We start from the raw sequence: 13,212 nt of genomic DNA on the forward strand, positions 1-13,212 counted from the left end.
AGTGGCAGTCACAATTGACTTGAATTGACTTTGTGGTCAGTAAATTTTGGTTTGTCTTTTCAAGTAAATTGCTTTTTTATATATATGTATTTTTGGCTTGTTTTGTTTTTTCAACTAAAGGCAAAATTTATCCCTGTTAAATTACACTGTATAGATTTTAACTGCCTGCCAATCTAATTTATTGAGAAGCACTTGGGATCTGGATTTTGAGTTCACATCAACCATATTTTCCAGCTTTGTGTCATTCCCCAATTAATAATCAGATCATTTAAGACTTCTGTCAAATGTTAAATACTAAAGTTGAATGGGGATAAGTGTAGGGCTGCACCCTAAGGCCACTATGGCATTTGCTATTATTTTTCTCCTCAATTGAAAGATCTTCAGGGTCCTATCACTAATGTGTATTTCATTTACTTAGAAAATAAGCCACTGTATCATATAAGTCATTGAAAAACCTAATAAACTATTTTCACAAAGCCTGCTTAATAAACTTTAAGTGAAAGAATTTATAAGTAGCTATTTCACTATTAAGAAAAAATGTGTCCATGGCATTACATTAATATACTAAAATAACAAAGTCAATTTAAGGCTCCCATTTGGGATTATACCAGCCCTAGGTCAAAGATTAGGACTAAATGAAGATTTGAGAATCCTTCAAAATAGATGTTGACAGTGGGCTGGTGGGGGTCAACACTCAAACCTCAGCAACATGGTGACATTGCAATTGTTTAATGATAGCCTTGGACATTTCATCATGGCATGGACATCTGAATCACATTGGAGTTTAACATTAATAGAGTGATAAGACACCATTTAAAATAACATTTTCTCTTTAAATGATGTTTCCTGCTGAACATGAGCTAGGGAATTTGGGTAATTGAGTGACTCATTCTGGCATGATTTTACAAAGGGCACAGTGGAGAAACGTTTGCCAGTATGTTGACATTCACCTAACAAATTTTTAAAAAAGTGAATTCATTTGAGTTTCTTCCTCACCATGGATTCCTGAAGGATAACCACAGTTTATCAGTTAAACATTCTCTAGCCTAGTTCACGCACCTTACCTCTTCCCATCTCCGGGGAAGAAAATAATGGGCTTGATAACAATCACAGGATTTGACTTGCAGAGACTGATGTGTATCCTAGTTCTGCGAGGGCCTGTCCTGGCCAGTGAGATTACGGGAATATCTCATATCTCTGTGCTTCTGGTGCCAGAAGAGCAAAGGCCACCTGTCCTGAGTAGGAAAGTTGGAAACAGACATGGGAACAGAAGGACAGAGGGCTGAGTGTGACCCATTGCAGGGAAAGGACGCTTCTCCTTCTTTCTTGGGCCCACCTGGCCTGACTATGGCACGAACGCTTTAGACTCAGTCTTAGAAATGTTACGCTACGGTGACCAACCATCACAGTTTGCCTGGGACACAGAGATTTCCCAGGACATGGGACTTTCAGTGCTAAAACCAGGAAAGTTCCAGGCAAAGTAGGGTGAGTTGGTCAAAGTAGGGTGAGTAGGGTGACCAACTCACCCTACCTCATACACACAGATGGATAGTTAGCTTCCCTTAATTCTCCCTGAATTCCAAACTTTAGTGGGAAAGAACATTCATCTGTTATTAATGTTGCCTGCAGAAGCACAAGGTATTGGATGTGACCCCTTTCTATTGACTTACAGGGAAATGAAAGCGTATTGGGAGTTAAGTTATAAGTGCTCTTAGATGACATAGGATGTAACCTAACTCTGTCTTTAGGGTTAAGAAAGTGATGCCTAGACTGAAACTTGAATATAAAGATAGTGTCATTCATATAAAAGATGGGGAGGAGAGTGGCTGGGGTATTTCAGGTAAAGGGAACAACAACATTTTCAATTGCTGTGAAATTTGGGAACATTATGCTCATAAAACATTGACGTTCCACGCCCTGTAAATTCTAATATTATACCTGAGGTTAAGGTATAATAAAGACAAAACTGATAATTCTCTTCCATTCTCCCCTTCTTCCTTTTAGGAATAGAAACTTGCCCCTCTCGGATTTAGCTAAGCAAACAGCCCTTCAGAGTCTCTTGCACCTAAGCATGGCCTGTGACTAGGTTTTGGCCAATGAGCTGAGATCCAGAATACTATAATTTTTTTTTAAGGAATTTGCTTGCCCTTTACTTCCTCTCTCCCCTCTTCCTGTGGACTGGAATATATGGACATGGGGTGAGCCCATTTCAATCATGCAAATAAGGACAATACCCCTAGGAAAGAGTAGAATAACAAGAAGGAAGAAACCTGGATCTGTAAATGGCCCAATGGAGAAATAATTCCACAAGACTTGGACCACTAGTTCTGGACTATTTCAATTAAATGAAACAAACAAACATTTCTTGCTTTTTGAAGCCTTTATATTTTGGAGTCTCTTTGTTACAGCAGCTTGTCCTATGCCTTAACTAAGACAAAGATAAAGGGGAAAAGTTAAAAGAGAAAAAAGGAATGGGGTAATAGAAAAGAGAAGGAAGAAATGTGAATGTTCGGGAGGAAAGATATGAGAAGGAAATGAAACCGCTACAAGTTACCTTTCTACTGCTTAGGTAACTGAAGGTAGTACTATTTTCAAATTTAAAAACTCTGGTAATCAAGGAAAAGGTGTCCTGAATCAGTCAAGGTCACAAGCAAGAGAAGAAGAGGCACATCAGTGAGCTGACCCCAGGGCCTGGTCTCCACTCTCGCTGGTGTAACTGCTTCCTTTCTCTAATTCTAAAGGAACACTTAATGATCAGGGCTAAACTGACATCAGTGCTTATTATAGCTGAAGGCTTTACTTGGATCAACTCATTTAATCCTACAGTAATCCTCTTGGGTAGGTACCATTATCAACCTCACTTTACATTTTAGGAGCAGAGAAGTTAAATAATTTGCCCAAGGTGACATAGATAGCAAGTGACCAACATAAAGATTCAAATCCAGTCTGTCATCTCCACAGCATGTGTGCTTACCTGCTACTTCATACCAGGCTGGAGTCTTAGGCAGAGCCTCTGAAGAATACTAAGAATGCTTGTGTGCCAGTTTGAAGATGTTGTGTATCCCAGAAAAGCCATGTCCTTTAATCCTCATTCAATATTGCTGGGTGGGAGCTTTCTGATTGTTTCCATGGAGATATGACCCATCCAATTATGGGTGATAACTTTTGATTAGATGGCTTCCATGGAGATGTGTCTGCATCCATTCAACGAGGGTTTGCTTACTGGAGCCCTTTAAGATGGAACCATTTTGGAAAAAGTTCTAGAGTCACCAGAACTGATAGAGCCAACAGAATGGACAGAGTCCTGGGGAAGCCACTGAAGAAGCCTGGAGAGAAAGCTAGCAGATATCGCCATGTGCCTTACCAGCTGAGAGAGAAACCCCGATCATCATTGGCCTTCTTGAACCTAGGCATCTTTCCCTGGATACCTTAATTTAGACATTTTTATAGCCTTAGAACTGTAAACTTGCAACTTAATAAATCCCCCTTTTAAAAAAGCCATTCTGTTTCTGGTATATTGCATTGTTACAGCTTCAGCAAAGTAAAACAGCTTGGAAGTTTCTAAAGAAAGTTCAAATTTGATCATGTTAGTGACAAATTTTCAATCACCTTGAAAAGAACACAGAAGAGGCCCACTTTGTACCAAGTGGCCCCTCCTCCACCATGCACAGCTGATGGCCTCCAAGGGGGAACTTGCCCAACACTGCCAATCCATGGTCTCAACAGAGGATCTACCATGACTGGTACAAATATATGAGCTGACCAATCAGAGTTCTTCTCTTATAAAACTGAACTTGAAAACATTAGAAGAATGTGCAATTAGCTATAGATCTTATATAAAGACCATGCTATCTTTAGCTTAGAAAATATATTGATACTGGGAGGGAACTTGGAGCAAGACATGACCAGGTTGAAGATAAGAGAAAACAGAAGTATGTGTTTTGGTTCGTTAATTAATTATGATTAAATGTAGCCTACCAGAAATAAGTTGGCTTTTATAATGGGGATTCGTTAATTTACACATTTACAATTGTGAGGCTGTGAAGATGTCCAGATCAAGGCAAGACGATACCTTCTCTCATTCGACTGGCTGTAGGTGATCCTCAGGTCTTCTGTCACATGGTCAGGCCCATGGCAAATTCTGCTGGTCTCTCCTTTCTCTCCCTGGTTTCATCGTTTCCATCTTCTGGTTTCAGTGGCTTCTGTGTGAGTCCTTGTCTCTCAGCTTCTGTGTGAGTCCTTGTCTCTCAGCTTCTCTGACTTTCTTAGCTTCTCTGGGTGTTTCTCTGTTTTCTGTGTCCTCTATCCTCTTATAAAAAGACTCCAGTAAGAGGATTAGCATCTCAGTTGATACAACCTAATCAAAGGGTACCACCCAAAATAAGTCTACATGCATATGTATATTAAAGACCATCATCTTCTCTGGGGTACATAACAGCTTCAAACCATCTCCAGAATGAGAAAAGAGAGGAAAAAATGCAAATGTCGAGGTGTCATGGGAAAGAAAATGGTCCATGAAAATGAATCAGAGAGGATTCCACAGGTCACATTTAGGCCATAAAATAAAGACACCTTTTCTGAAATGACCTGAACAAGTTTTTTTTCTATGCAACCACAAAAGTCAAAAGAGGAAGAGAGAAAGAGTAAGTGTGTGTGTGAGAGAGAGTTTATTATTGATTGGCAGTGGCTTAGAAAATGTGGTTGGTCCAGGAACCCCTAGGAATCTCCAAGACCTTTATAGGAGGTCCACAAGGTCATAACTATTTTCATAATAATAATAAAACATTTCTGCTTGGGTTTCATTCTTATTCTCTCACATGTATACAGAGTATGAAAAGTTCACTTATATAGTTTGAGGTTTCACATTTCACCTAAACTTTAGGAATCTACCTACCCCACATGATGAGTTTTTGGTGTATTTTTAAAGATTCCCAGTGCCTGCCCATGCAAATAAAAAAGGAGAGTATTCCCCATTATCTGAAAGGCTATTAAAATACTCTCTCAATTAAATATGTGTGTGATAGGCTAGGTTTTCAACCAAAACAATACATCACAACAAACTGAAGTGATAGAAGTGAGACTACAGCTGTCCTCCATTAAGCCAGACAAAGAGATTCGTAAAAATGTAAAATAATAATACCCTTCTCACTAATTTTTTTGGAAAATGTAGTTATTGTTCATTGAAATTATGTTATTTATGCTATCAGTAAATGGGTTTATTGTTATTTTCTAATGTATTTAAATATTTAAAACATTTTCTCAGCTTTAATTACTAAGGTAAATATTGATAGATATTGCTTATATAAACAAAAGCTCTTTGGGGGTCCTCAATAATTTTTAAGAGTGTTTAGGAGTCCTGAAACTTAAAAGTTGAAGGAATCACTGGTCTGGTGTTTTTAATCCCCCATTATCCCTTTGTCATTTTCCCAGCCTGATTCAAATACTAGTCACCCAACCCTGGGTCACAGCCTTTTCATCATTTTAACCCACTGTACTGTTAGATCCCTTTAAATAAGATAAGAAGCAAAAAGTAGTATGTATGCCACTCTGGGAGGTCTCTGCACCACCTAATCTGCTGGCACATGTTTCAATTCTCCCTTTAATTGCAGGCTTAGGTTGTAACTCTCCAGCTGACTCCACTTAGCAGGAACTTGTTGACAAATTCAAATGACCTCAGTGCCCAAGTTAAGATTCTTAGCTATCCCCTTGTACTCAAATATTATCCCTCCTGTTAAATTATTTATTTTACTCCAAAGGCATGCTGATTTCATTTCACACCTTCTTTGTAGACATACAATACTAGGTAGACTGGATTGAGTCCTGTGGCAGCCAGGGGCAATTTTAAGGGCTTTATATGCATGGGTCAATGTATTTACATGGAAAACCCTCATGGGGTTGTTCTGGAAATGAAGTGCCCAGAAATAGAGAGTGCTCAATAAATAGGCTATGCTCAGGAAAGGGTGGTTGTTATTAAATTTTCCCAAATACATTGTGCATTACCTGTTATCATCCCCATCTTACACATGAGAAAATAGGCGTTAAATAACTTCCCCAAGTTCACATAAATCAGCTTGGAACCCAGACTCTCTAGCTCTAGAGCCCATGCTCTTAACCCCTCTCCTTATGACTTTTCCTTGTTATAATTTTATTAAAGTTTCAGAGGAGACAGGCTTTTAAAAAAAATTATATTTTAGACTGCTGATGGACTCTAAAATTAAATTATTGTGCTGGTTTGAAAGGAAGTATGCCCCCTAGAAAAGCCATGTTTTAATCAAAATATCATTTCATAAAGGTAGAATAATCCCTGTTCAATACTATCTGTTTGAAACTGTGATTGGAACATCTCCCTGGATGATGTGATTTAGTCAAGAGTGGTTGTTAAAACTGGATTGGGTGATGACATGTCTCCACCCATTTGGGTGGGTCTTGATTGGTTTACTGGAGTCCTATAAAAGAGGAAACATTTTGGAGAAAGAGATTCAGAGAGAGCAACACTATGAAGCAGAGAGTCCACCAGCCAGTGACCTTTGGAGATGAAGAAGGAAAACGCCTCCTGGGGAGCTTCATGAAACCGGAAGCCAGGAGAGAAAGCTAGCAGATGATGCCGTATTTGCCATGTGCCCTTCCAGCTGAGAGAGAAGCCCTGATTGTGTTTGCCATGTGCCTTCTCACTTGAGAAACACTGAACTCCATCAGCCTTCTTGAATCAAGGTATCTTTCCCTGGATGCCTCTGATTGGACATTTCTATAGACTTGTTGTAATTGGGACATTCTTAGCCTTAGAACCAGAAACTAGAAACTCATTAAATTCCCCCTTTTAAAAGCCATTTCATTTCTGGTATATTGCATTCCATCAGCTATCAAACTAAAACAATTATATTCTTCCTTTAAAATTCCTTTCTGAATTTTTTTCAGAAATAATTTTAAATAAATAAATTAATTTATAATTACTTAAGGCAGACCTCATCAATATTGTCATCAAGGGAATAATGAGTTTAAAATTACCCAATGTCATGGAAGATATTTGGATGGTTTATCCCAGATGTCTTTTCTCAAAGGTGAATCTCTCTGCAGCTAAAATTGGGTATATTTGTGTTGTGTATGTGTGTGTGGTTTTTATATCTGTTTGTTTTTTCACCCTGGTTAACCAAATCATTAATAATTTCCTTATTTTGAGTTCTGGATTGTGGATCCTATAGGCAGTAAGACAAGATCAAGTGAATTTGACTGAATTTACACATGTTAATGTTAAGTCCAGGACTCCAGGTAGCAGCAGGACTCTTTCCATTTGAGTATGCATTTTGTGAATGCTCAGAAAAACTATACCACAAAATGTTGCAAGCAAAAGCTTAAAACTGGCAGAGAGGACATGTGTGTTTATGTTGCTGATGCAACTATTATTAATTATAATAACCACAGTGATACTTTTACTCAGGCTCTTTGCTCTGAGAATCACTATTCACTTCACAATTCACAACTATCTCCTACAAGTCCCACTGCATAAGGGACAATCCCACTTTACTAACTTGGGTACAGAACAGGTAACGTACCTAAGGGGGAGAAGGGAACCAGAGGGCTGTGTAGTCTGAGAGCTGGATCAATAAAAGGCTATTTAGGGGGAAAAATATTAGAGTTAAAATTAACTCTGCCCTAGTGTCATAGTTGAGAGTTTATCAGTGTTTAAACTGAGGCTATGTGAGAGGGTACTCGCATTCCTAGAACCAGCATACTCTTTAAGAAGACAGTTTAATTTTATTTTACTACAAGTTAGTGTGCTGGTTTGAAACTATTATGTAACCCAGAAAAGCCATGTGATTTTAATATTAATCCAGTCTTGTAGGGGCAGACCTATTGTTTGGGTGGGACCTTTGATGAGGTTGTTTTCATGGAGATATGGCCAACCCAGTTGTGTGGGGGGCATTTTGATTAGATTAGCTCCATGGAGATGTGGGTCCACCCATTCAAGGTGGGACTTAGTTTACTTGAGTCCTAAAAGAGGCGACATAGAGAGCAGACACCTAGACACAGACATTTGGAGATGCTTGGGGAGCCAACATTGAAAGCCACTCGAATCAGAAGCTGAAAGCAATGCAACTGGGGAGCAAAGGAATGGGAGATGCCAGCCACTTGCCTTCCCAGCTGACAGAGAAACCCGGACATGATCAGCCTTTCTTGAGTGAAGGTATCCTCTTATTGATGCCTTAATTTGGACATATTTATGGCCTTAGAATTATAAACGTGCAACTTAATAAATCTCCCTTGTAAAAGCTGATTCATTTCCAGTATATTACATTCCCACAGCATTAGCAAATCAAAAGACTTAAAAGGATTGGAGAGAGATCCAGCCTTTCAGTTTCTTTCAATGTTTACAATCCATAAAAATAAATAAATAAACAAAAACAAATGTAATATCAAACAGAGAGCTGAGGGAAGAAATGAAGAGCCCTGCTACAGATAAGAAAAATTAAGGAAAAATTGCTTCTAGAGACTTGGGAACAATTGGATTTGTACAAGTTGAAAGAAATAAAGAAAGAAAGAACACAAAAACAAATTCATTGCCATAGGCTTAATGGACAACCAATGGGGAACAAAGCCAACATGCTCTGTACATTCAAATCGGAAGACTCACAGTTCTGAGGACTTTCAAATGTCCCAATTATTGAAATGTCTTTTGAAAAAGCACACAAATATAAAGAAAAGTCACATGTGATTATTAGAAGGAGTTTTTCTATTTATTTTTATTTTTTGGCATGGGCAGGCTCCAGAAATTGAATCCAGGTCTCTGGTATGGCAGGTGAGAATTCTGCCACTGAGCCACCATTGCACCACCCTAGAAGGAGTTTTTCAACTCATCACAAACTGAACTTCTACTAAACAGAAAAGAATCAAGACTGGCACAGCGACAGCATGCCAAATGCGACCTCGGTGTAGACAGCAGCATTGCATAAGAGCCCTTCGGCTGAGAGATTGAACAGTTGACACTGACAGTGGTCCCTGGAGGACTTCAGAATGTTTGATGGAGACACAAACACAGAATGTTTGTGAGCAACACATGACCAGGAGGTTGGATCTGTCCCCCTAGCTGGATGTGCTCGATGTGCCTACCGTGCCTGGGAGACTCTTGAGCTCATGAAAAAGTGAATTGAGAGCCTCATTCACTTTAGCATTTAAACAGAGGAAGGTTAACCACAAAATCTGATGTAAAGATGCAAAAAGTCTGCATCTTGACCCAGGAAAACAAAGACATTCATTCTCTAGGATTGCTGTTGGGTAAAACACCTTTTCACTTGGTGTTCCTGAGTTCTCCTTTCCAAGGCTGTGTGGCAATGATTCTCAGGGTTTTCTGTGTGGGTGACGAATATTTTTAAGCAGCATATATATAGCACCCTGCCCCAACCCCCAGGGACTTCCCAAATCCCCCTCCCCCATGCAATAGGATAAACAATCACTACATAACGCTTTGCAGTTTTGAAAGCACTCCTCCCTTTCACCATGATAATAATTCTGTGTGCAGAGCAGGAATAATTGTGGAGGAGCCCAACTGTAGGACAAAAGTAGTGGCTATCTTCTGTGATTGCCATCTAAAGTAGTGGCTGTCTTTTGTGATTGTCATCTCTGCTTTGCTCAGACTTGCAACAGATGAAAAAAGAAAGAGAGAGAAAATAGAAGGTAGAAAGAAATTCCAGGAAAAGGAAATGCAGGCCAGCCCATGTCTCCTCCACACTTCATTTTTCTTTCCTATGTTAATAAACGAAATATTATAGATATTGAAAAGCAACTGTGTAGGCACAGGCATAAGCTTCTCGAATAGCTTGAGGCATTCCACTAAGATTCCCAGTGCTGCCAGAGGCAGCAAGAGTACTCTGAGATGATATTTTCTTCGCTTTATTTGTATTTAATATATTCAGGAGCATAGGGTACACATCATTCTCTGCAGTGCCAAGCACTTGGCACATGGTGAAAAAAACAACATTTACAACCAAGGCCCTTTTGGGGGGATTAGGAAATGGGTTAGGGACAAATTGCTCAGTGAGTCCCATCTGTATTGAAACCCAGGTGAGGAGACAGTCAAATGAGCCTCAGGGATGATCTTTTTAAATAATCAATTAATAGGGTTTGCTTTAGAACTCAAAAGCAATAGCGTGCTTTGCAATAGGCTGTGTAATTTGCTCAATTTACTGTACTTAGCATTTACTGTTCCTCTAGAATATATGCAGAGGTTTTCATCTGTTTGTCCAGCATGCCAAAGGTTTGGATTAGTATCTGTATACTGAGCAGCACAGTAAATGTTGAATGAATAAACAAGATTAATATTTGCATGATTACTGTAAATTATTGCATGATTTTCTGTAGTTACATGTTCCATAATTCACCCTTGATGGAGAATTTTTTGAAAATTAAAAAGATCTCAACAACAAAAAATCACACATCATGGTGGAATAGAACAAGGAAATTGCAGAAAGCAGGCCCAGATGCTTCAACTATATGATATGTTAAAACTGTATCTTTCTGAAACATAACAAACACTACCTTCTCTGTGAGTGTTACCTGTTGCCAGTGGTATCACTGGCAGTATACCATGGAATACTGAAAATGAATAATAATAGCACAGTATAAAAAAGAAAACTGTCTGAAAAATACTTTTGGGTCAAACCACAGGATTCAGTAGAAGTCACTCTTAACTCTTTGCTCTTGCTTTGAGCTATCTTTCTAAAAACTGGAAGTTACTAATACTCAACTCTGCGTAGTGCAGGTGTGAGAATTAACACAGCCAAGAGTATTAGGAGAGGGAGATGAAAAATACTGAAGAAGCCACTGTAAGATTAAACCTCTCCACCCACCACTGGGCCAATTCTGCCAGCCAGACACCTTTGTCTATAATTCATACTGTTTATTTTCGTTCCTTTTATAGCTGCCCACCCCCTTCCCATGCTATTAAGTAGCTAGGAAAACAATAAAGGAATAAGGAAAGATGAAGAAGGGTTTTCACTGCTGGGTAAAATTTATGTAGGTTATAAGAGAGAGGAAGTACACTCCAGAAATTATTGTGATAGTTCTCTTGTCTCTAACAGCCCATAAATATGCACATCAGGGGTTCAAGCCTGTCTTTTGGCTGGAGTTCCAGAACCTTACAGAACAATTGAGACTGGCTGTGGAAGGGAGCAGAGAAGTCCTTAACAGGCATTACGTTGAAACATATGAAATTCAACTCAGTTGTTAAAGATTTAGCAAATACATGAAATATTCTGCCTTCCATGCATATTTCTCTTTCCTCCAGTCCTTCCCTTCCCTCAGAAAAGTCTGTTCTCTACAAGATTACGGCACAGTTACCATAGTACTGGTAATTTTACAAGCCAGTCAGATTGGTTGCTATACCCTCTATGACATACTGAATTTTGACCCTGAATTTAGACATATTCTTAATCTTAATCTCATACTTGTGGGTGTAAACCCATTGTAAATAGGACCTTTTCAAGAAGTTAAATTTAGTTAAGGTGCGACAAGATGGAATGAGGATGGGCCTGAATCTGGATTACTGGAGTCCTTTATAAACAAAACAAATTCAGAGATAGTGGAGAAGGCTACAGGCAGAGGAAGGAATTCAGCAGGAACCCTGAAAAGAAGGGAAAGGACATGGCTATGTGATGGGAAAGCCAAGGAAACCCTAGAATTGTGGTAAACCAGCACTAGGAACTACTGATCTCACGAAGAAACAAGCCTTCTAGCCTATAAAACCACGAGAATTTAACATTTAAACAAATTCCCATTGTTTAAGCCAATCCACTGTGCGGCATTTTTCAGACTTGGAAGACTAAGATACCCTCTCTTTCAAATGTGAGACAGTCCCGTGTCTCAGATACTTCCAGATCATGGTCATGTCTCTTTCCAGGCATTGTAGGCCAAAGGTTAGTATGGGAACCTTTTCCTCAGCAAGCAATGCTGAGGAAATCTCATCTGGTCATTGCCATGGGAATCTTTGTCGCATGAAATCCTAATGTGGATGGCTGAGTGATACTCATAGGTAGCAAATTTTGCATTCATTTTTTCATTCATTTATACAGATACTTGTTAAACACCAAATGTGTGCCCCAAACTGTGTCACCTTGAGGAGATTAACTGCATAATTTCTTATTCTGTCTGCTGAATACTGTTATTGAACCATGCAGTGATCCATAGGCATAGATCTGCCTTAATCATCATCTGTTGTTATAAGAGAGATGGATTGTCTACATTTATAACTTCGGTACTAGTGAAAATTAATAATTCCCAAAAGAGCAACACAGGGAAATGTCATCTGATAAAGTGATCCCAGGTATAGATAACATTTAAACTGTGCGTTAAAAAAATGGATTACTTTCTGAATAGTAGAAGATGTGAGGGAAAGGGAAAGGAAAGAAGAAAAAGGAGGAAAGGTTAAATTTTTCTCCAGATTTGTGCATCAATGGGAAAACTACTAGAACCAGAATCAATAGATGGAAACTGAGAAAAATGAGTGAAGTTTGACTCATCTCCCATGCCCATTCTCTACTTTTGAGTCAATTGCACACCCAGGACCCACCTCACCTCTCCCAATCTACCCTGGTGTAGCCCCCACAAAAGGTATGATCAGAGAGACAAGCCATAGGGAATAGCAAGAAGCTGGAAATCAGCGGAACTCAGAAGTGGAAGATGCCACCTGCATTGCCTTGTGATGGAAAAGGCAAGGAAAACCCATCTTGTCAGCCAGCCAGAAGATACCTATCACAACCCTGGGGAGAAGCAAGTCCTCTAGCCTCTGAAAGCATGAGCCAGAATTCCTGTTGTTAAGCCAATCCATTGTGCGGTATGTGTTTTAGCAGCCAGGAAGCTAACACAGACCCCCAGCAGTCCTCCTGGCCTCTACTTCTCTGAAGGTGGAAAGGCTGTGAAATCAGATTTCTTTACCTCTGCTCTTTTTCAGCTTTTTTGCTCCTACCCTTTTTCCCCTTCACGGTCAGATAATCGGCTCTCGGGAAATGACTCATACTGAAGCATAAATTACCAATATTGACACAGCAATTATCTCTGAGGAGACTGTGCAGTTTAACAAGAGCTAAACTGCCTTTATCCAAATAAATGACGCTGGATCTCAGCCTGCAGGGTACTCGGGGGTAGGGAGTGCTGCTACGGGTGGCTCTCCAGAAAAACCCACACCGTTTGGAAGGGGCCATGAAGTACGTCCCCTTCTTCATG

General features: G+C 39.5%; 1 long non-coding RNA gene across 1 annotated transcript in view; it reads right to left on the minus strand.

The window, feature by feature from the left end:
* Nucleotides 1-13,001, minus strand: part of LOC143682661 (uncharacterized) — a 30,860-nt gene extending 17,859 nt beyond the window's left edge. Inside the window, exon 1 of the long non-coding RNA XR_013175218.1 lies at nucleotides 12,925-13,001. This is a non-coding gene — a long non-coding RNA (uncharacterized LOC143682661). The remainder of the gene's footprint in view (nucleotides 1-12,924) is intronic.
* Between the last annotated feature and the right edge of the window lie 211 nt (nucleotides 13,002-13,212).

The sequence above is a fragment of the Tamandua tetradactyla genome, chromosome 5, assembly GCF_023851605.1.
Source record: "Tamandua tetradactyla isolate mTamTet1 chromosome 5, mTamTet1.pri, whole genome shotgun sequence".
NCBI classification, from domain to species: Eukaryota; Metazoa; Chordata; class Mammalia; order Pilosa; family Myrmecophagidae; genus Tamandua; species Tamandua tetradactyla.